Source organism: Scyliorhinus canicula, chromosome 8 (genome assembly GCF_902713615.1).
Source record: "Scyliorhinus canicula chromosome 8, sScyCan1.1, whole genome shotgun sequence".
In the NCBI taxonomy this organism is placed as follows: domain Eukaryota; kingdom Metazoa; phylum Chordata; class Chondrichthyes; order Carcharhiniformes; family Scyliorhinidae; genus Scyliorhinus; species Scyliorhinus canicula.
In genome coordinates this window covers 46,724,089-46,747,322 of record NC_052153.1, presented here as the reverse complement: position 1 = coordinate 46,747,322, position 23,234 = coordinate 46,724,089, and the positions used below count along the sequence as shown (strand labels likewise).

At 48.6% G+C, this 23,234-nt stretch overlaps 1 long non-coding RNA gene across 1 annotated transcript in view; it reads left to right on the top strand.

The window, feature by feature from the left end:
* The first annotated feature begins 417 nt into the window (after positions 1-417).
* LOC119970216 overlaps positions 418-23,234 on the top strand; it is a 107,380-nt gene continuing 84,563 nt past the window's right edge. Inside the window, exon 1 of the long non-coding RNA XR_005461563.1 lies at positions 418-469. This is a non-coding gene — a long non-coding RNA (uncharacterized LOC119970216). The remainder of the gene's footprint in view (positions 470-23,234) is intronic.

The window sequence follows — 23,234 nt, the reverse complement described above, 5'->3', positions numbered from 1 at the left end:
CTGCCCCTGCCATTGCTGGAGGGTCTTCCTCTCTGTTGCTGTGTCCGTTAAAGTCGGTGCCAGCACACTCTGCGACGTGACCTCACACTGCCACTGGCACCCCACTGGATGCCTCCTCTGCCTGCTGGAAGTTAATTAGTTGGCCCCTGCATAATTCCAGTTCACAGCCAACCACGTCCCACAACATCCCCTCTCCCCCCCACCCCCAGCCCACAGTTAACATTCCAGACCAATGGCCTTTTTATGGAGCCCTAAGTTTTACTGAGGCCAATTCAGGTTCTTTGCTGATGATGCAAAAATGGAACGCATTGTAATACTTTCCCACATGTATAAAAATAGAGAAGCTCTCTTTCACAAGATTAGCCATGCATTAGTGTAAGTGCCTGTGATTATGCTGGTACCTGTTGTCTTGCTGAGAAAGCCTACTCATGCACACAACGGCTGAGGACATTTATCAGCGGTTTTAAAGGTAAGTGATGTTGCTGCCCTCTGAAAGGAAAACATTGTCTCGCTGCAAAAGTCTCTCAGCCTCTTTGACGTTATGGTAAAAAGGAGGCTGCCTCGCTGTGAAGGGCTTCAATATGAAAGGCGACTTGATTAAAGCAACTGAAAGAAATCAGTACTCCATTATTTAGGATGAGAGGAAGAAGCCGGAGAGCCACAGACCTGTCAGTTTAACATCAGTTGTGGAGAAGTTACTAGAATCGATTGGCCTGGCGAAAGAGGCTAAGCACATACACAAGTGAAATGAAAGTCGCCGTAGTCCCCGGGGACCATAGGCTGCTTCTCCCTTTGAGAGCTGACTGGTGGTGATTTATCCTGAGGGTTACCACACCTCAGGCCAGAAGCAAAGCTGAGAGGGCCTCAGACTTCCCACAGCTTTTACAGGAATTGAGCCCACCCTGTTAGCAACATTCCATGTCACAAGTCAGCCGTCCAGTCAACTGAGCTAACTGACCCCCAACATATACAAGCACGAGTTCAACAGAGGGTTAGCATGGATTCTGAAGGATGTGCTAAGAATTATTGCTTTAATGCTATTCCTCCCACGGGAGGTGGGATACATTTTTGAGGGGTTAAATTTCTACCAGTTGAAGTGCCTCATGGTACAAACTTTTGTTGCCATTTTCACAGTGAGGGCGTTTTGAGGATCGCAGGTGCTCTGCCTTGGCCACTTCATTAACACTTTAAATTTGGCTCACACAGTGGAGCATAAGTGCCTTTTGTAGCACCCCTTGCAGCCCATGAGGAACAACAATGTTGACCCCAGCCCCACAAGGAAGATTTCAGCTTCTGCCTATCAAATTACCTCCCTTTCCCGAAGCATTACAGGCCTCAATCTCCAATCTTCCTCTTTCTAATTCCCTCTTTCTTCCTGTTCCACCGAAGGTCCAATTTCTAGTCTATTCTCTCGACTGCCTCTCACTTTCACCCCTCACTAATCTCCGACATTTCCCTTTCCCAGTATCTGGTGACTGTCCCCAAGGATCCCCCAGCTGCAGAGTGTCTGCCAGGCAGCCAGTTTGCCCGTCAATTTGGTAGGAAAGGGAAGAATAAATGACCATGACGTGCTGCTGTCATGCTTGTTGGACTCACAGAGATCAAGTGAAGCCTGATTTAGAAATAACAACTGCCCACCAGGGTTGTGCGGATGTGGAAACAATGACTTCAAAAGAAAATTGGATGCGTACTTGAAGGAAATAATCCTGCAGGGCTGTGCAGAGTGGGATTTACTGGATTTCTCTGTGGGGAACAGGCATGGACTCAATGGGTTGAATGGCCTCTTTCTGTGCCGGAAATTAATGACTTCATGACCCTCAGGGTTTCCTGCTGCAGAGGTCAACGGGAAAACATGCCATTTCTTCCATCCCAAGCATAGTTAATTACATATCTAGGGGGTTTGTGCCATCTTCTGTGGTGGCATGGTCTTCATTGCATGTATCCCGCTATCATATCTGGGTGCCATATTGAAAAGGAGCCCAACATCTCTGATCTACCATTAAAGAAAGAAGATAGATTTCCTGTTGAATGAAGAGGGATCTCCAGGAACATTCTGAGGCTGGAAGATGGACCCCCTCAAAGACACTGAAGCTGGAAGATCCGCCTGATAGATGCTCCCCTCAGCAAATGCTGTGGTGCTCCAGCTCCAATTGGCAGATTCCAATTTGGTCGGAGTCATTGGGACAGGTGGTTGGTTGGCTGAGATAGGTAGATATTTGGCCTGAGCTGCAGTCAGGCAGTTGGGTGGTCAGAGCGGGTAGTCCGCTCAGGGTGGTGGGGTCGATAGTGGAGTTACCCAGTTGTTGGAACAAGTTTTAAACTGTCAGACATTTCCAAGTTAAATACACAGGTAAATCTTATGTGTCTGGCCCAAGTCTCTGCTCAAGATTGGAGACTTTCGCGAAAAGTCCTGGGTCGCCGGGAATCAGCCACTGGAAGTTTCAACATCCCAAGCGACTCCCATGTATAATGACGCATCAGGACTTCTTTATGTGCATCTATTAATGTTCAGCCCTTCCCCAATGATCCAGAGACAGGAAGATTTGGATCAATATTTTCTTAATGGCGGGAGACAAGGAACTGGGCCAGTGAAGAGATTTTGGGATTCATGTTCAGATATTACTGAAACCTAGGGCACAGCTACAACAAATAATCAAAAAGGCTGTTGCAACATTGGCCTTTATTTCAAACTAGTTAAAATTCCAAAGTGAGAATTCAAACTTGTGACCTCATTCCAGCCTCGGTCCAAGTATGGACAAAACAGCTGAACTCCAGAGATGAGGTGAGAATGACTGCGCTTTACATCAAAGCAGCATTTACCTGAGTGTGGTATGAAGAAGCCATAGTAAAACCGAAGTTAATGGAATTGGGAGGAAAACTCTCCACTGACTAAAGTCACAACCAGCACAAAGAAAGATGGCTGTGGTTGTTACAAGCCAATCATCTCAGGATATTGCCGCAGGGTAGCGTTCCAGGCGCAACCATCTTCAGCTGCTTCATCAATGACCTTCCCTCCAGTATAAGGGTCTGTCCACTGATGGTCACACAGTTTATTTGTAACTCCTCCAATGCTGAAGCAGCCAATGTCCACATGCAGGAAGACCCAGACAACATTCAAGAATGGGCTGATAAATGACAACATTCACGCACACAAGTGCCAGGCAAGGGAGTATCCAACTATCTCCACTTGACAATCAACAGCATTACCATCACTGAATCCCCCACTCTCAACATTCTGGGAGTTACCATTGACCAGAAACTGAACTAGACTAGTTGTATAGATACTATGCAACGAGCTCATGTCAGAGGTTGGGAATTCTCTGGCGAGTTATTCACCTCTTGACTCTTGATTAACAAAGGAGTCAAAGGTTATCGGGGCAGGTGGAGTATGGAGTTGAGGCCACAGTCAGATCTGCTGCAATCCTATTGGATGATGGTGCAGGCTTGAGGGGCTGAATGGCCTGTTTCTACTCCTAATTTGTATATTCATATGTGTGTCCAACGCTTTTCCACAATGGTCAGGAATGGGATGGAAAACTCTTAATTTGTCTGATTGAGCGCAGAAACTTTTCAGAAGTTCAACGCCATCCAGTAAAACAGGAGCCTGCGTGATTGACACCCATTATTGAATCATAGAATTTACAGTGCAGAAGGAGGCTATTCAGCACCAGCCTTTGGAAAGAACACCCTACCTAAGCCCATACCTCCACCCTATCCCCATAACCCAGTAACCCCATCTAACCTTTTTGGACACTAAGGGCAATTTAGCATGGCCAATCCACCCAACCTGCACGTCTTTGGACTGTGGGAGGAAACCGGAGCACCCGGAGGAAACCCACGCAGACACGGGGAGAACGTGCAGACTCCACACAGACAGTGACCCAAGCCGGGAATTGAATCTGGGACCCTGGAGCTGTGAAGCAGCAGTGCTAGCCACTGTGCTACCATGCCGCCCATTATCTGATCTATTGACCCTCTCCATGACCAGCACACAGAGGCCGCAGGATATATTATCCACAAGATGCACTCAGCCATTGGCTAAGGCCTCTTGAACAATACCTTCTGAACCTCTTCCATAGGAATTAGGAGTAGGAATATGCCACTCCTAACTTCCACTCCACATTCCTGCCTACCCCGGATAAGCCCTCTTGTTTTTTTATCAAGAAACTATCTAGCCCTGCCATAAGAATATTCAAACACTGCTTCCCCTGCCTTTTGCGGAAGAGAGTTCCAATGATTCATGACCCTCTGAGGAAAACAGTTCTCTCCATCTGGCTTCAACGAGTGACCTGTAATTTTTAAACTGTGACCCCTAGTTCTGGATTCTCCCACTTGAGAATTAGCTTCACATTTACTCTGTCAAGATCCTTCAGGGTCTTAAAGGAGCAATCAAGTCAGCTCTTAAATTTCTAAACTCTCGTGGGTACAGACCTAACCTGTCCAGCCTTTCCCCATAAGACAGCACACTCCATGATCTGGTATTAGTCTAAACTCTGAACTGCTTCTAAAGCATTTATATCTCTCCTTAAATAAGGAGGTCAATTCTGCACACAGTACTCCAGATGGTCTAACCAGTCCTCTGTATGACTAAAGCATAGAATTCCTATGGTGCAGAAGGAGGCCATTCGGCCCATTAAGTCTGCATCAACCCTCTGAATGAGAGCCCTACCTAGGCCCACTCCCCCCATCCAATCCCTTTAACTCCACCTAATCTGCATATTTTTGGACTATGGGAGGCAAACGGAGCACCCAGAAGAAACCCACGTAGACACGGGGAGAAAGTGCAAACTCCACACAGACAGTCACCCAAGGCTGGAATCGAACCAGGTCCTGGCTAAGCACTGTGCCACTTGACCGTCCACAATGGCACAGTGGTTGGCATACTCTCCCTACTTTTGTAATCAATTCCCCTACCTATATATGATAACATTATGTTATATTTCCTAATGGTTTTCTGTACCTGCATAGTCTTTGGGATGTGACTCCTCCTGGTACAAAGCATCCAGGTAACTTCCCCCCCTCCCAGATGTGATATAAGGCTGCATACCCCGGTCCTCCATCTGCATGTTTCTCGGCAATGGGAGGCAGCACACTATTCACGGGCAGTAGGATTCTCTGTTCTCACTGCTATCAATGGGATTTCCCATTGAAGTCGCCCCACCCAGAAGGACAGGGGTGCGCTGCCGGCGCGACCAGAGAATCGTGCCGCCAACAACCAGCAGGACATATCCGGCCATAGTGTCCGCAATCCAGCCCCCAGATGAATGACTCTGTACATCACCTGGCATTCTGATCTGCTTTAATTAATCGACTCCCTCAGCCCACCCAACTCCCTCAGCCCACCCGACTCCCTCAGCCCACCTGACTCCCTCAGCCTACCCAACTCCCTCAGCCCACCCGACTCCCTCAGCCCACCCGACTCCCTCAGCCCACCCGACTCCCTCAGCCTACCCGACTCCCTCAGCCCACCCGACTCCCTCAGCTCACTCGACTCCCTCAGCCCACCCGACTCCCTCAGCCCACCCGACTCCCTCAGCCCACCCGACTCCCTCAGCCTACCCAACTCCCTCAGCCCACCCGACTCCCTCAGCCCACCCAACTCCCTCAGCACACCCCACTCCCTCAGCTCACTGATCTCCCTCAGCTCACTGATCTCCCTCAGCCCACCCAACTCCCTCAGCCCACCCAACTCCCTCAGCCCACCCAACTCCCTCAGCCCACCCACTTCCCTCAGCCCACCCACTTCCCTCAGCTCACCCAACTCCCTCAGCCCACCCACTTCCCTCAGCCCACCCGACTCCCGCAGCTCGCTGATCTCCCTCAGCCCACTCAACTCCCTCAGCTTACCCACTTCCTTCAGTCCACCCGACTCCCTCAGCCACCCAACTCCCTCAGCCACCCAACTCCCTCAGCCACCCAACTCCCTCAGCCACCCAACTCCCTCAGCCCACCCACTTCCCTCAGCCCACCCAACTCCCTCAGCCCACCCAACTCCCTCAGCCTACCCAACTCCCTCAGCCACCCAACTCCCTCAGCCCACCCAACTCCCTCAGCCCACCCACTTCTCTCAGCCCACCCAACTCCCTCAGCCACCCAACTCCCTCAGCCCACCCAACTCCCTCAGCCCACCCACCTCCCTCAGCCACCCAACTCCCTCAGCCCACCCAACTCCCTCAGCCCACCCAACTCCCTCAGCCACCCAACTCCCTCAGCCCACCCAGCTCCCTCAGCCCACCCAACTCCCTCAGCCCACCTGACTCCCTCAGCACACCCCACTCCCTCAGCTCACTGATCTCCCTCAGCTCACTGATCTCCCTCAGCCCACCCAACTCCCTCAGCCCACCCAACTCCCTCAGCCCACCCAACTCCCTCAGCCCACCCAACTCCCTCAGCCCACCCACTTCCCTCAGTCCACCCGACTCCCTCAGCGCACTCCACTCCCTCAGCTCACTGATCTCCCTCAGCTCACTGATCTCCCTCAGCCCACCCAACTCCCTCAGCCCACCCAACTCCCTCAGCCCACCCAACTCCCTCAGCCCACCCACTTCCCTCAGTTCACCCAACTCCCTCAGCCCACCCACTTCCCTCAGCCCACCCGACTCCCTCAGCCTACCCAACTCCCTCAGCCCACCCACTTCCCTCAGCCCACCCAACTCCCTCAGCCCACCCAACTCCCTCAGCCCACCCGACTCCCTCAGCCTACCCAACTCCCTCAGCCCACCCACTTCCCTCAGCCCACCCAACTCCCTCAGCCCACCCAACTCCCTCAGCCCACCCTCTTCCCTCAGCCTACCCAACTCCCTCAGCCACCCAACTCCCTCAGCCACCCTACTCCCTCAGCCACCCTACTCCCTCAGCCCACCCAACTCCCTCAGCCCACCCTCTTCTCTCAGCCTACCCAACTCCCTCAGCCACCCAACTCCCTCAGCCCACCCAACTCCCTCAGCCCACCCGACCCACTCAGCCCACCCAACTCCCTCAGCCCACCCGACTCCCTCAGCCCACCTGACTCCCTCAGCACACTGCACTCCCTCAGCTCACTGATCTCCCTCAGCTCACTGATCTCCCTCAGCCCACCCAACTCCCTCAGCCCACCGAACTCCCTCAGCCCACCCAACTCCCTCAGCCCACCCACTTCCCTCAGCCCACCCAACTCCCTCAGCCCACCCGACTCCCTCAGCCCATCCGACTCCCTCAGCCCACCTGACTCCCTCAGCCCACCCAACTCCCTCAGCCCACCCACTTCCCTCAGCCCACCCAACTCCCTCAGCCCACCCAACTCCCTCAGCCCACCCAACTCCCTCAGCCCACCCAACTCCCTCAGCCCACCCACTTCCCTCAGCCCACCCAACTCCCTCAGCCCACCCGACTCCCTCAGCCCACCCGACTCCCTCAGCCCACCCGACTCCCTCAGCCCACCCGACTCCCTCAGCCCACCCAACTCCCTCAGCCCACCCACTTCCCTCAGCTCACTCGACTCCCTCAGCCCACCCAACTCCCTCAGCCCACCCAACTCCCTCAGCCCACCCAACTCCCTCAGCCCACCCAACTCCCTCAGCCCACCCACTTCCCTCAGCTCACCCAACTCCCTCAGCCCACCCAACTCCCTCAGCCCACCCAACTCCCTCAGCCCACCCTCTTCCCTCAACCTACCCAACACCCTCAGCCCACCCAACTCCCTCAGCCCACCCAACTCCCTCAGCCCACCCAACTCCCTCAGCCCACCCAACTCCCTCAGAGTCAGCCCAGCCAACTCCCTCACTGCATTAAGTTTCACTGGGTGCCGGTTGCACTGAGATTGTCTGCATTTATATGTTGTGAAACAAAGGGACTGAGAACAGGCCAGTTCGAGCTTGTTCCCCTATTTGACTAATTAACTGCTACATTAGCTTCTATCTCCCTGTTTCGGACCCTGGATGAGACTTAGAATTTAAACAGCAGGTGCAGTTAAATGTTAAGCATATGCAACATTAAAGTTTTTCTAAGAGATTTAAGATTCGCTCAAAGCACTAATTCTCTCACACTCTGTTGAGGTAGCTTGAATAACAAGCACAGGGAAAATCCACCAGCTACAAGTTCCACTCCAAATCATGCACGATCCTGACTTGGAACTATATTGCTGTTCCTTCAGTTTAGCCATCCTTCACCCTTTTTTTATTCACTGCATGTGGGTGTCACTGACCAGGCCAGTATTTATTGTTTTAAAAAAAATACTAATTTAGAGTATACAATTCATTTTTCCAATTAAGGGGCAATTTAGCGTGGCCAATCCCCCTACCCTGCACATCTTTGGATTGTGGGGGCGAAACCCAGGCAAACACGTGGAGAATGTGCAAACTCCACACGGACAGTGACCCAGAGCCGGGATCGAACCTGGGACCTCGAAGCCGTGAGGCAGCAGTGCTAACCACTGCGCCACCGCGCTGCGCCACCTTCTTGGATTCAACTGAATGGCTTGCTTGGAGGGCCCACACTGGGGTGAGACCGGACTCACAAATACGCTGGACACAGGAGAGGCAGCAGATTTCCTTAGGTAAAGGACATTTAGTGAACCAGGGTTTTTTTAAATAACTTTTATAGATCATAGAATCTACAGTGCAGAAGGAGGCCATTCGGTCCATCGAGTCTGCACCGGCTCTTGGAAAGAGCACCCTACCCAAGGTCAGCACCTCCACCCTATCCCCATAACCTAGCACCCCACCCAACATGAAGGGCAATTTTGGACACTAAGGCCAATTTATCATGGCCAATCCACCTAACCTGCACATCTTTGGACTGCGGGAGGATTCGGAGCACCCATAGGAAACCCACGCACAGACGGGGAGGATGTGCAGATTCCCCAGACAGTGACCCAGCCGGGAATCGAACCTGGCACCCTGGAGCTGTGAAGCAATTGTGAATGCTACCGTGCTGCCCCTAAATGCTGCCCATTTAGTGGATTATATTAATACTGGTAGTAGCTTCTTAATTCTAGACTTAACAATTAACAAAACCCATACTTCGCCATTGCCATGTTTGACATTTGAACTATGTCTCAGATCACTGGTCACATAGTCCAGTCTCATTACCACTATGCAAGCATATGCAGCATTATGTATGGACCAACACTGAAGAGAATGTAACAGTTCAAGAAAACGGCTCACCACCACCTTCTCAAGGGCAACCATAGATGGGCAATAAATACTGGCTCAGCCAACAATGCCCACATCCCATGAATGAATAAAAATTGCATTATCACATTTCAGTGATCTTAAAAAAGTGAGAATTCATTTTAAAGATCTGATTAAATAATGTACAGCTGGAAGAAAATGAATATTTTACTGAATTTTCGGAAAATGGGCTGGATAGCAAAACTAAATAAATCATTTTCACATTGGTTCGACTTTAATTTAATATTTACAAATCTGAGACAGGGTAATGGAAAATTGAAGGTTCAAAATGACTGTGAGAAGCACAACAAATTAATGAATAAATGGATGAGAATTATGTATTTATTGATTTGGCCTGGAGCTTGGAGTAGCTTTGGATTGGAAAAGGAATTTATGGATTTATGCATGGATAGAAGAATTAAATATGGAAGGTTAATGAATTTGCAGTACAGATAGAATGATTTATTTACTTATGTTTTGAAAAGTTACTCATTTGTTTGTAAGCTGGGTGTTGTGTACTAAATACATGTCAGGAATTTTCCCCCAACGCTCAGATTTGTTAAGTAGTATGCAGTGGTATTTATTGAAGGAAAGGCTACAAATAAGCATAAAGCCTCCCCAATACTCAAAGTGCTCAGAGGTGAATCTGCCACCTCCTTTTCCACAGCAAGTCTCAATAATCCATTACTGGATTGCAATCCTCACCCAACAAAATTGTTTTAATGGTCTTTGCTTTTTTAATTTTTAATTGTTTCTTTCCCAATTAAGGGGCAATTTAGCATGGCCAATCCACATACCCTGCCCATCTTTGGGTGGTGGGGGGGGGGGGGGGGGGGGGGGGGGGGATCGAGGGGGGGAGACCCACGTAGACACGGGGAGAAAGTGCAAACTCCACACAGACGTGACCCAGGGCTGAGATCGAACCTGGATCCTCGGTGCCGTGCCACTTTCATCATCAAAATTGTAATGGAAGTTGTCAACGACAGTGGTATCAAACAACACTTCCTTAGCAATAGTAAAGTCGCCATAGTCCCAGATGCTGCTTTCCCCTTTGAGGGGGAGAGCTGACAGGTGACGGTTTATCCTGAGGATCACTACACCTCAGGCGAGGGACAAGGTTGAGGAGGCGGGGCCTTCATAAATAACTCAGTTGGTGTGGGACGTGAACCCGCGCACTGTTGGCCTCGCTCTGTATCACAAACCTGCTGTCCAGCCAACTGAGCTAAACCGGCCCCCAATTAGCAATAACCTACTCAGTGATTCACCGTTTGGGTCCTGCTCGGACCATTTGGCTCCAGGCCACGTTACATCCTCAATTTTAAAAATAGATTTAGAGTACCCAATTATTTTTTTTTCCAATTAAGGGGCAATTTAGCATGGCCAATCCACCTAACCAGCCCATCTTTGGGTTGTGGGGGTGAAACCCACACAGACACGGGGAGAATGTGTGAACTCCACACGGACAGTGACCCAGGGCTGTGATCGAACCCAGCTCCTCGGCACTGTGCACATTAATGGTCTTTGCTAAAGGATGTTTTGAGGGGATAGAACCAAAAGTGACTTTGAAAACAGAGCAATAGAATTACTGCTACTGGTGTGGAAGTAACAATGCAACTGCAGCGTGCGGTTGGAGGAGGAGGCTTGAGACCCAGAAGTTATCAACATTAATTGATTGTGTTTCTGGCTTGTGTCGTCTCTCCATAGGCAGCTCACCTATTCAAACAGAGGAATCGATCAGACTGATGGTGGACCAAAACTAAGTCCTGGGAGGGAGAAAAGCAAAATGGCAATGAGATTGGAGTAATTGGGTTCTCCTTGAGTTAAGGGAGCGGTCCTTTTCTTCCTGGCTCCACAACAGTATTTTTTTAAAGAACTATATTTTGGTAGCGGTTGCTCAGTAACTTGTTGAGGATCACAAGCAGTGCTCCATTTATCAGAACCCAATTTAGCAGAGGAGGTTTAAGTCATGTATTAGGCCCATCATGTAAGATGAAAGAGGGTGTTGCCTTCCCTGACTCAAGGCGACACCCTTGCTGACTGCAATTTTGGCCCTCGTTAGGTATTCAGATCAGACTCCAAGTTTGGGGATTGAATTTTTAAATGGAAGATAATAAACACAGCTTGTTTGGGAGTGCTAAACAACTCTAAGATAATTAGTCTTCAAAGGAAATCCCCACTTACTAAAGGGGTTCAAGTTAGAGCTGCTTCATCAATTATGTGGTGGTGGTGTAGTGGGATTGTCACTGGACTAGTAATCCAAAGGCCCAGGGTAATGTTCCAGGGATCGGGTTCAAATCCCACCACAGCAGATGGTGAAATTTGGGGCAGCATTGTGCATTGTGGATAGCACAATGGCTTCACAGCTCCAGGGTCCTAGGTTCGATTCCGGCTTGGGTCACTGTCTGTGCGGAGTCTGCACATCCTCCCCGTGTGTGCGTGGGTTTCCTCCGGGTGCTCCGGTTTCCTCCCACAGTCCAAAGATGTGCAGGTTAGGTGGATTGGCCATGATAATTTGCCCTTAGTGTCCAAAATTGCCCTTAGTGTTGGGTGGGGTTATTGGGATAGGGTGGAGGTGTTGACCTTGGGTAGGGTGCTCTTTCCCTACCCAAAGAGTACCCAGTGCAGACTCGATGGGCCGAATGGCCTCCTTCTGCACTGTAAATTCTATGATCAATGACTTTCCCTCTATCAGAAGGTCAGATATGGGGAAATTCGCTGATGATTGCAGAATGTTCAGCACCATCTGCAACTCCTCGGATACTGAAACAGTCCATGTCCAAATGTAGCAAGACCTGGACAATATTCATGTGGCTAGTAACATACACTCCACACAACTGCCAGGGAATGACCATCTTCAACAAGAGAGAACCAAATCAGCTCCCTGATATTCAGTGGCATTTCCATTCCTGAATCCCTCTCTATCAATATCCTGGGGGTTACCATTGGCAAGAAACTGAATTGGACTAACCATATAAATACTGTGACTACAAGAGCAGATCAGAGGCTAGGAATTCTGTGGTGAGTAACTCACCTCCTGCCTCCCAAAGCCTGTCAACCAACAAATCATTGGTTAAGAATGTGATAGAATACTCTCCACCTGCCTGGATGGGTGCAGCTCCAACCACACTCAAAAAGCTCAACACCGTCCAGGACAAAGCAACATGCTTCTTTGGCACCCATCCACTACTTTAAACATTCACTCCTTCCACCGCCGGCACACAGTAGCAGCAGTGTGTACCATCTGCAAGATGCACTGCAGTGATTCACCAAGGCTCCATTGACAGAATTTTCCAAACCTCTACCACAAGGGATTCACCACCTTCTCAAGGATGATTAGGGATGGGCAATAAATGCTGGCCTAGCCAGTGACACCCATAGTCACATGAATGAACAAATAGAAAAAGGGTGTGTAAACAATAAATTATCGGTGGTCCTCTGTTAGCTTTGGAATGGAGTCAATGGTAAGATTACAATTGCCCCCAATTGAGCTAGAAATTCTTCATGTCCTTTTGCCTGATCAAAGAAAGGTGGGAAATCAATTGGTAAACAAGGGTAGGTTGACAGATTAAAGTATCTGTCTACTTTTCAAACCAAAGGATAGGTGTGTGATTTGATGTCAATTCATTGAAATGTCTATCTGGGACATCCAGGATATGTTATGTTTCCATGGGGATCGGCTGCAAGGAAGAACCCTTTGGTTTTGAGTTTCTCTGTGTGGTTTCTCACAGAAAACAGGCAGTTTATGTTTGGAGCTGAAACAGGCAGGAAAGAGAGCTACCAGCAATTGCAACCGGATCATGGGAACAGCTTTGAGAAGCAGAGAGTGAATTTGACAGAAGCTGTAGAGGAAGCTTTAAACGGCGTTGTCTGATTTTAGAGTCACTGAGCAGGAATACAGTGAGACCCACTCTTGTGCTGGAGTTCCCACAGTTTTGAGGTGCTTAAAAAGAGCTGGAATGTTGCCCAGCTGGATGCCAGTGGAAAGACTCAGTCTCAGACCTCAGAAAAATGAAGCTAAACCAGGGAAAATCAGAGTGAATCCCTGAGGGCTGTTGCACACCCTGGTTCAGTCCCAGGAGAGGTGAATAAACCCTTAAGATCCTGAAAATTATAGAACAACTCTTGGATGGAAATAATAATAAAACAAGAAGCCTACTGTTGAGATTTTTGAGTTTAAAAAACAAGAATTTAAGAGCTATAGTATTAAGTTAGCAGTTCTTGCTATACCTTGGCTTTTTACCAGAGGTTGGTATCGGTTAGCTCAGTTGGCTGGTCAGCCGGTTTGAGTTGCGGAGTGAAACTTTAACAGCACAGGTTCAATTCCTGCACCAGCTGAGGCTATTCGCGAAGACCCTGTCTTCTCAAACTTGTCCCTCACCCGAGGTGTGGTGACCCTCAGGCAGTGGTGACAATAAAAAACCTGACGTCCAGGAGACATCTTTACTTCATTGTGGAGACTGGTTGTTGTCTAGGCAGTGGCCACCAATGTTTTTGGCACTGCTGGGACTACAGAGCTGTCAGCCATTTAGAAAGGTGCCGACAAGCTTTTAGGTCTGGGGTGGGGGTTGGGGAGTTTGGGGGGGTTGTGGGGGGGGGGGGGGGGGAGTGTTTTGTGGGTAAACTGTCCCCCTGTGAAATCCAACTTCTGATTATACAACTCATCACTGTCACTTTTGCAGTATCTTCACATCCTCTCTAATGTTTTGTCCATTTTGCCTGTGCCAGCTCATTAAGAGAGGTATCTAATTAGCCCCACTCCTCCCCACTCTTTCATAGAATCATAGAATTTACAGTGCAGAAGGAGGCAATTCAGCCCATCGAGTCTGCACGGGCTCTTGGAAAGAGCACACCATTCAAGCCCATGCCTCCGCCCTATCCCCATAACCCAGTAACCCCTCCTAACCTTTTTGGACACTAAGGAAAATTTATCATGGCCAATCCACCTAACCTGCACATCTTTGGACTGTGGGAGGAAACCGGAGCACCCGGAGGAAACCACGCAGACACGGAGAGAACGTGCAGACTCCACACAGGCAGTAACCCAAGCCGGAAATTAAACCCTGGAGCTGTGAAGCAACTGTGCTAATCACTGTGCTATCGTGCTTTCCTTACAGCTCGATCTTTGTTCCTGTTGTAGGAGATATCACATTGCCTTTGCAAAGTTATTGTTGAATCTGCTTTTACCACTCTACCAGGCAGTGCATTCTGTATTATGACAGCGTCGCTCTATTAAAAAATATTACCTGTTCATCTCTTCACTGGTTCTTTTGTTTATCTAATTATATCACAAATGAAAGACTTTTCGTTTTGGAAATGTTTTTTCGATGAATACTCAGGCACTTCAGAAAACCAAAAAAATGTGCCCGTAGCCAAAATAGAAAATGTTTGCAGTGAGTAAAAAAAAAGTATTTCCACCTCCGGAGATACCCACACACTCCCACTCCTTTTTCAAATAACTGCTGTTACCAACCAACAGCTATCATGGCAGCATTCACCCTCAGCAGACTTAATAAACAAAGAGATAATCACAGACCTGAAACGTTGGAAACAATTTACCACCTCTCCCCAGGATTGGGTTGGTGAGGCATAAGGGCTGAGGGGTTGACAGCCCGTTGACTTCCTAACTCCTGCCATCCCTCCCCGCCCCCAATTAATTTGAGGGCAGGAAGAGTTGATGATGGCCTTCCCGCTTGGAGGCCAATTGAAGCTCAGAAATGGACCTGGCAATGCTGGTATTCAACCAGTGGTAGGAGTGGGCTATACCATGAGGGAAAGCTGCGATTAAGTATTGGTGGGAAGGACTGCAGACTGGTGATGGTGGCGGGGGGGGGGTGAGAATTTCCCTCCTGCTTGGCAATCCTCAGCCCAACAGGGGGGCCCAACAGTGGCAAGCAGTAAGCACAATGACACCTTCTGGTGGCTAATTGTGTTTGTATATAATTAAACTGGAATAAACCAGTTTCAGTTGAGTATGTGCGTGCTCCAGTGTCTCTGACCTGAAAATACATCATAGTCTGGCAGTGAGGCAGGATTGCGGACAATGTAATGGCCAACTCAAGTCTAACAGAAGCTCAAATTCTAGAATTTGAAGGGCAACGACTCTTCATTGTGATAGCCAGTCAAAGTGGGTGAAGGGGTTTCTGATGAATCAAACAAAACCCCTTGTTATTTTGCAGAGTTTGTTTGCTGCTATGGGTTTCCAAAGGAGTTTTGTTCAGAAGAATTTGTAAGATTTATGAGAATGAATAGGGTAAATAAAATCCAGAGTTACACAATGTCACCTTGCTTCAAATTGAGCAGCTGAGCGCATAGTACAAAATGTTAAGCGTGCTCTTGTCAAGAAAATCCTAGGTACAAACTGGAAGAAACTTCATATGTAATTGATTTTAAAACTGGCAATTGTTTTGTTTATTTACTGTTGCACACTGCACACGACTACTGCCGGCGAGTGTTCCTTAGGAAATAGCCCAGAGCAAGATTTTCCTTGCTCAAGCCACATTTACCGTAGTCAGTAGGAGAGAAACAATCAAGACAGAAAGAGAACCATAGGGCGAAATTCTCCCTAAGGGAGACAAACTGCCGATGCTGGAGTGAAACCCGGAGTGTTTCACTCCGGCATTGGAGGTCGCTCCTCGCCCCCTATACTACCCCCCCGGGGGCTAGGAGCGGCGGCGGGTCAATCTCGTGCGTTGGGCCTTGACGCTTGCGTCAAAGTGGCGCTGCCTGAATGACGCGGCCGGTGGCGCCTAAATGATGTCACCCGCGCATGCGCGGTTGCCGTCTTCCACTCTGCTGCCCCTCAAGACATGGAGGATTGACCTTGCGGGGCGGCGGAGGGAAAAGAGTGCGTCTTTTAGAGATGCCGGCCCGTCGATCGGTGGGCACCGATCGCGGGCCAGACCCCTCCTGAGCATGCCCCTGGTGCTCGATCCTCCCTCCACCACCCACAGGCCCCACATGCAGCGGTCGCGCGATGTTCACGCCGGCAGCGACCAGGTGTGGTTGGCGCCGGCGTGAACAGGTTGGGTTCGGAGCGGCGATTCTCCGCGCGGCCTGTCGCAAAACGCGACACGCCATTTTGGGGGGGGGGGGGGTGGGAGAATTAGTGTAGGGGTGTCAGGGCGGCATGGTGTGATTCGCCCGGCACTTCCGCGATTTTCCCACCCGGTGTGGGGGTCGGAGAATCGCGCCCATGATAGGGGGAGAATGGGTGAAAGATGTCTGAAGTTGAAGCAGAAGATTGGCGTTAAAGACATCATCATAATTGATTGAAAGGTTACCAGGGTGAGTCATGAAAACGTGGTCTTTGCACATATTTGGTCAAGAAGTTTGGTAGTGAAAAGTTAGGTTTGCACATTTTAACTTCAGAGTGAAGTGGGATAATTGAACATCAATCATGCCTGGACCTAGTTCAGAGCCCAGTCAGAGTCTGACAGACATGTCTGACGAATTGGAAGATTCAAGTGAAGGTCAAGGGCAAAATCAGTCTTTGTTGGGGAAAACTCCTCCTCAAATTCAGACCAAAATGGGTCACAATCCTTGCCTGAGTTCTGAAAGTTTGTATCAAGAAATCTTGTAGGAACAGGAAACCAGTGGTTATGTTGAATTTGTAAATACATGAAAAACAAGAAATGTATATAAATCGTATGGAATTTGAACTTTGTGAACATTTTCATTAGGGAGGGAGGGATGAAATAACACCTTCCTTCCTGTGGTCACTTGTGTATATCTGTATGTAAGCAAACCAGAATAAACCAGTTTCAGCTGGGTACTAGAATATCATGCGTGAGCTCCAGTGTTTCTGTCCTGGAAAGAAGACATCCACCACAAAAAAACAAAGAAAAAGAACAAAGAACAAAGAAAAGTACAGCACAGCAACAGGCCCTTCGGCCCTCCAAGCCTGTGCCGACCATGCTGCCCGTCTAAACTAAATCTTCCACACTTCAGGGGTTCCATATCCCTCTATTCCCATCCTATTCATGTATTTGTCAAGATGCCCCTTTAATGTCACTATCGTCCCAGCTTTCACCACCTCCTCCGGCAGCGAGTTCCAGGCACCCACTACCCTCTGTGTAAAAAACGTGCCTCGTACATCTCCTCTAAACCTTGCCCCTCGCACCTTAAACCTATGGCCCCTAGTAATTGACCCCTCAACCCTGGGAAAAAGCCTCTCACTATCCACTCTGTCTATGCCCCTCATAATTTTGTAGACCTCTATCAGGTGGCCCCTCAACCTCCATTGTTCCAGTGAGAACAAACCAAGATTATCCAACCTCTCCTCATAGCTCATGCCCTCCATACCAGGCAACATCCTGGTAAATCTCTTCTGCACCTCCGTAATTCTACCAACCTTTGTAACATCCGCAAACTTACTAATCAGACCAGTTACATTTTCCTCCAAATCATTTATATATACTACAAACAGCAAAGGTCCCAGCACTGATCGCTGCGGAACACAACTAGTCACAGCCCTCCAATCAGATAAGCATCCTTCCATTGCTACTCTCTGGCTTCAAGGGACCTTGTCAAAGGCCTTACTGAAGTCCATATAGACAACATCCACTGCCCTACCTGCATCAATCATCTTTGTGATCTCCTCGAAAAACTCTATCAAGTTGGTGAGACCCAACCTCCTCGTCACAAAACAATGCTGTCTCTCGCTAATACGTCTATTTGCTTCCAAATGGGAGTAGATCCTGCCTCGAAGAATTTACTCCAGGAATTTCCCTACCACTGATGTAAGGCTCACCGGCCTGTAGTTCCCTGGATTATCCTTGCTACCGTTCTCAAACAAAGGAACAACATTGGCTATTCTCCAGTCCTCCGGGACATCACCTGAAGACAGTGAGGATCCAAAGATTTCTGTCAAGGCCTCAGCAATTTCCTCTCTTGACTCCTTCACTATTCTGGGTATATGCTGGTGTGTTGGCTTGTATAGGCTTGAGAGATGAACAGACACTTCCAACACAGATGAAGGTTCAACCCAATTTTATTAACTAATTCTAACTATCTAACAGACGATGACTGTGGGTCTAAATAATGCTAACTTAAACTAGAGACCTAAGCCTTGTCCGAACCAGTTGATTCTCTCAGCACGTGTTGTGAGTCCATGCTGGGCTGAATAAGTTCCTGTTACACTCAGAGACAGCACCCAGAATGAGTGGGAACCGTGGTGCCCTCTGCCTTTATAGTGTGTGTATTCTAACTGGTGATTGGCTGCGGTGTTTGTACATGTTGATTGGTCCCTGTGTGTGTCCATCAGTGTGTGTCTGCACCATGATATATTGGTGTATATTATGACAGATGCCATCAGGCCCTGGGGACTTATCTACCTTATTATTTTTCTTTTTTTTAAATAAAAATTTAATTGAGGTACTTTTGGTAAAGTGACAACAACAAAATAAACAACATACATGAAACCATAAACATAGTCCCACCCTTATTGACCCCCTACTCTAATCTAAATTACTCTACCCCCCTCCCATCTGCTGATGATTAATTTCCTGCAAAGAAGTTGACGAACGGTTGCCACCTCGAGGTGAACCCTAACATTGACCCTCTCATGGCGAACTTGATTTTCTCCAAACAGGGAAAGCTAGCCATGTCCGATAGCCAGGTCTCCGACTTCGGGGGCTTTGTGTCCTTCCATGCTAATAGCATCCGTTACCTTAATATTTTTCAAGATGCCCAACACCTCGTCTTTTTGGATCTCAATGTGACCCAGGCTATCTACACACCCTTCTCCAGACTCAACACCCACCAATTCCTTCTCTTTGGTGAATACTGATGCAAAGTATTCATTTAGTACCTCGCCCATTTCCTCTGGCTCCACACATAGATTCCATCGCCTATCCTTCAGTGGGCCCACGCTTTCCCTGGATACCCTCTTGCTTTTTATGTACGTGTAAAAAGCCTTGGGATTTTCCTGAACCCTATTTGCCAATTATTTTCGTAACCCCTTCTAGCCCTCCTGACTCCTTGCTTAAGATCCTTCCTACTTTCCTTATATTCAACACAGGCTTCGTCTGTTCCCAGCCTTCTAGCCCTGACAAATGCCTCCTTTTTCTTTTTGACGAGACCGACAATATCTCTCGTTATTCAAGGTCCCTGAAATTTGCCGTATTTATCATTCCTCTGCACAGGAACATGCCGGTCCTGAATTCCTTTCAACTGACATTTGAAAGCCTCCCACATGTCAGATGTTGATTTACCCTCAAACATCCGCCCCCAATCTAGGTTCTTCAGTTCCCGCGTAATATTGTTATAATTAGCCTTCCCCCAATTTATCACATTCACTCTAGGACCACTCTTATCCTTGTCCACCAGCACTTTAAAACTTACTGAATTATGGTCACTGTTCCCGAAATGCTCCCCTACTGAAACGTCTACCACCTGGCTGGGCTCATTGCCCAATACCAGGTCCAGTATAGCCCCTTCCTTGGTTGGACTATCTACATATTGTTTTAAGAAGCCCTCCTGGATGCTCCTTACAAACTCTGCCCCGTCTAAGCCCCTAGCACTAAGTGAGTCCCAGTCAATATTGGGGAAGTTGAAGTCTCCCATCACAACAACCCTGTTGTTTTTACTCTTTTCCAAAATCTGTCTATCTATCTGTTCCTCTATCTCCCGCTGGCTGTTGGATGGTCGGTAGTAAACCCCCAACATTGTGATTGCACCCTTCTTGTTCCTGATCTCTACTCATATAGCCTCACTGCCCTCTGAGGTGCCCTCCCGCAATATAGCTGTGATATTCTCCCTAACCAGTAGCGCAACTCCACCACCCCTTTTACATCCCCCTCTATCCCGCCTGAAACATCTAAATCCTGGAATGTTTAGCTGCCAATCCTGTCCTTCCCTCAACCAGGTCTCTGTAATGGCAACAACATCATAGTTCCAAGTACTAATCCAAGCTCTAAGTTCATCTGCCTTACCCATTATACTTCTTGCATTAAAACATATGCACTTCAGGCCACCAGTCCCGCTGCTTTCAGCAACACATCCCTGTCTGCTCTGCCTCAGAGCCATACTGGCCCTATTCCCTAGTTCTCCCTCAATGTTTTCACCTTCTGACCTATTGCTCCGGTACCCACTCCCCTGCCATACTAGTTTAAACCCTCCCGTGTGACACTAGCAAACCTCCTGCCCTTTACACTGATTCTCCTCTGCCACTATCCCCCCCCTCCCCCTGTCACCCACCCCAAACCCTCAACAGAGCCTGGCTGGCTGCTGCAATCCCATCCCACTTACCTGTTTTGCAGCGTCCATTGACAATCCTAATCCGAGGTCCTGCAGCAGTGATCACCACACCCAATGACATTGCTGGTTCTGGAGAGCGACTGGCAGCTCTTGGAGGTAGGAAATTTCCCCTGCAGCACCCAGGAATGCGGATGGCAGCCAGCAGATTGGCAGATTTGGGATTTAATACCATTGGGACTCTCGGACATGGCCACAGCAGGGTTGCCATTGTCATGATCATCAAGTTTCACCTATCAAGCCTGGAAATTTTTCCACAGATGCCACCCGACCTGCCGAGTGTTTCCGGAATTTTCTTGTGATGTTGGGTTCAGTTTAAAGCAGGCGGTTGACTTCCTCAGTGAAATGATGCCGCCTCTCAAATAGCTGTGGCTTGGTTATCTTTTCGACTACTTGCTTGTCGGCTATTGTTAGCAGCAGCTTCCTTGATGTGCGGCAGTGAAGTGGGATTTCCTGTTGCTTTAAAGAACAGTGGTCATTGTGATCGAAAAGCATATATAGTTTATGATGGTCCAAAAATCCCAACCCACAATCACCAGACAGACATGAGAGGAGGTGCAGAGGTCTGCTGACCTGAGGTAAAGTGCCAAAGTAAGTGCACAAGTATCTCAGACTTAGAAGGGTAAATATATGAGCACAGATTTCATACACTAGGTTTGTATTCTCCTGTAATTAATTAAATGAAAATTGTCCTGCGCCATACTAGACATCAATCCTTTCTGTCAGGTTACTGTCTAGACAATGACGTCCAAATTACTCCCCTCTCATCAATGCAATATTAATCTATCCAGACAGTTCAATTGTTTTTTCAAGGTATCAGTGGAATGCCCATTCCTGATGCTGGTGTGATGAATGGCTGAAAAGAAATTTGGACAGCAAACAGGACAGAGATGTGAGTGGGACAAACCACAGGTAGTCACATGCTACAACGTAGGCATGCTTTAGTAGTGATTGGACAATGTAGCATTGATAGTGATTGGATAGTATAATCACAAGTACTCACTTGGAATATAGTGAAGTAATCTAGTGTTGTAGACATAATTAGGCTAGGATAGCAGAGCACCACGGTGTAAGTTGATGACTGTTGAAAATGAATAATATCACTATCTGTACACCAATATGAAACTGGTAGTTTTGTAGTTTTTCAGGAAACCCATGGTCCATCTTGGTTGGGCATGAGCCTGTGGCATATCTAAATGAATAAAATATCTTAAACAAAGGAACGCTGACTCTCGTTTGTGGAATTGGTGTAGATCCTGATCTCCCTATCGTATGTGATCCTGGACTTGATGATTGCATGGAATACATAAAAACAGGATGTAATGCTGAACTTATATAAAACACCAGTTCAGCCTCAACTGGAGTGGGGTGTGTCCAGTATTGGGCTCCAAACTTCTGGAAGGACATGAAGGTTTAGGCCAGCACGGTAGCACAAGTGGCTCGCACTGTGGCTTCACAGCACCAGGCTCCCAGGTTCGATTCCCCGCTGGGTCACTGTTTGTGTGGAGTCTGCCCGTTCTCCCCGTGTGTGCGTGGATTTCCTCCGGGTGCTCCGGTTTCCTCCCACAGTCCAAAGGTGTGCAGGTTAGGTGGATCAGCCATGATAAATTGCCCTTAGTGACCAAAAAGGTTAGGAGTGGTTATTGGGTTACGGGGATAGGGCAGAAGTGAGGGCTTAAGTGGGTCGGTGCAGACTCGATGGGCCGAATGGCCTCCTTCTGCACTGTATGTTCTATGTTCTACCTCGGACATCACTTTTGAGAACCCCTGCCAGAACCTCTCAATCTCGGACACGCCTAAAACATGTGGACATGATTTACAGGCCCTCCCCGCCCTGCTCACCGCCTAGACCTGTCTTCTACACCCGCAAAGACCCTACTCATCCTCGCCCCCGTCATATGAGCCCCATGTCCCACTTTAAATCGGATGAGGCTTAACCTCTGCAAGACCTCTGCCCACGTTTCAGCCCCTACCTGCCCTCCCAGCTCCTCCTCCCATTTACCCTTAATATCCTCCACCATTACTCCCTCCCAGGCTATCAGCTCCTCATAGACGTCTGACACGTTCCCCTCCCCTAATTCAGCATCTTCTCCAGCAACCCCAGGGACAGCACCCCAGGAAAGGACAGCACCTTCCTCCTTACAAAGTCACAAACCTGAAGGTACCTCAAGCCATTCCCCGGGCAACTCATACACTTCCTCCAGGCCCTCCAAACCCCGAGAACTTTCTGCCAATAAACACGTCATCCTTTGACCTTCCTAAAAATGACTTGGGAACAGAGATTGGGTGGTTCAAATACACAAACAGAAAACTTGGCAGTACCGTTATTTTTACTGTCTACACCCGCACTGCCAGAGACAGCGGCAGCACCTCCCAGCTCTTAAAGTTCACCTTCATCTGTCAAACTCAGTTTATGCAACTGCGCCCAGCTCCATGCCACCAGGATACCCAAATTCTTGAAACTCTCCCCCACCATCCTAAACGACAGCTCCCCAAGTCTCCTTTCCTGCACTCTGGCCTCAAACGGGAACATCTCGCCCTTTCCAAAATTCAATTTGTACCCCAAAAATGGCCAAATTCCCCAGGATCACCTTGATGGCTCCTATGCTGCCCACGAGGTCCGCAATATATAATAATAGGTTGTTGCATACGATGAGACCCTGTGCTCGACGCCCTCCCCTCCCACTCAATCCCTCAATGCCCTAAGTGTCATTGCCAGCGACTCTATCACCAAAATTAAAAGCAACAGGGAGAGCGGGCACCCCTGCCTCATCCCACGATGCAGCATAAAGTACCCCAAACTCACTCAGTTCACCTGCACGCTCGTGACTA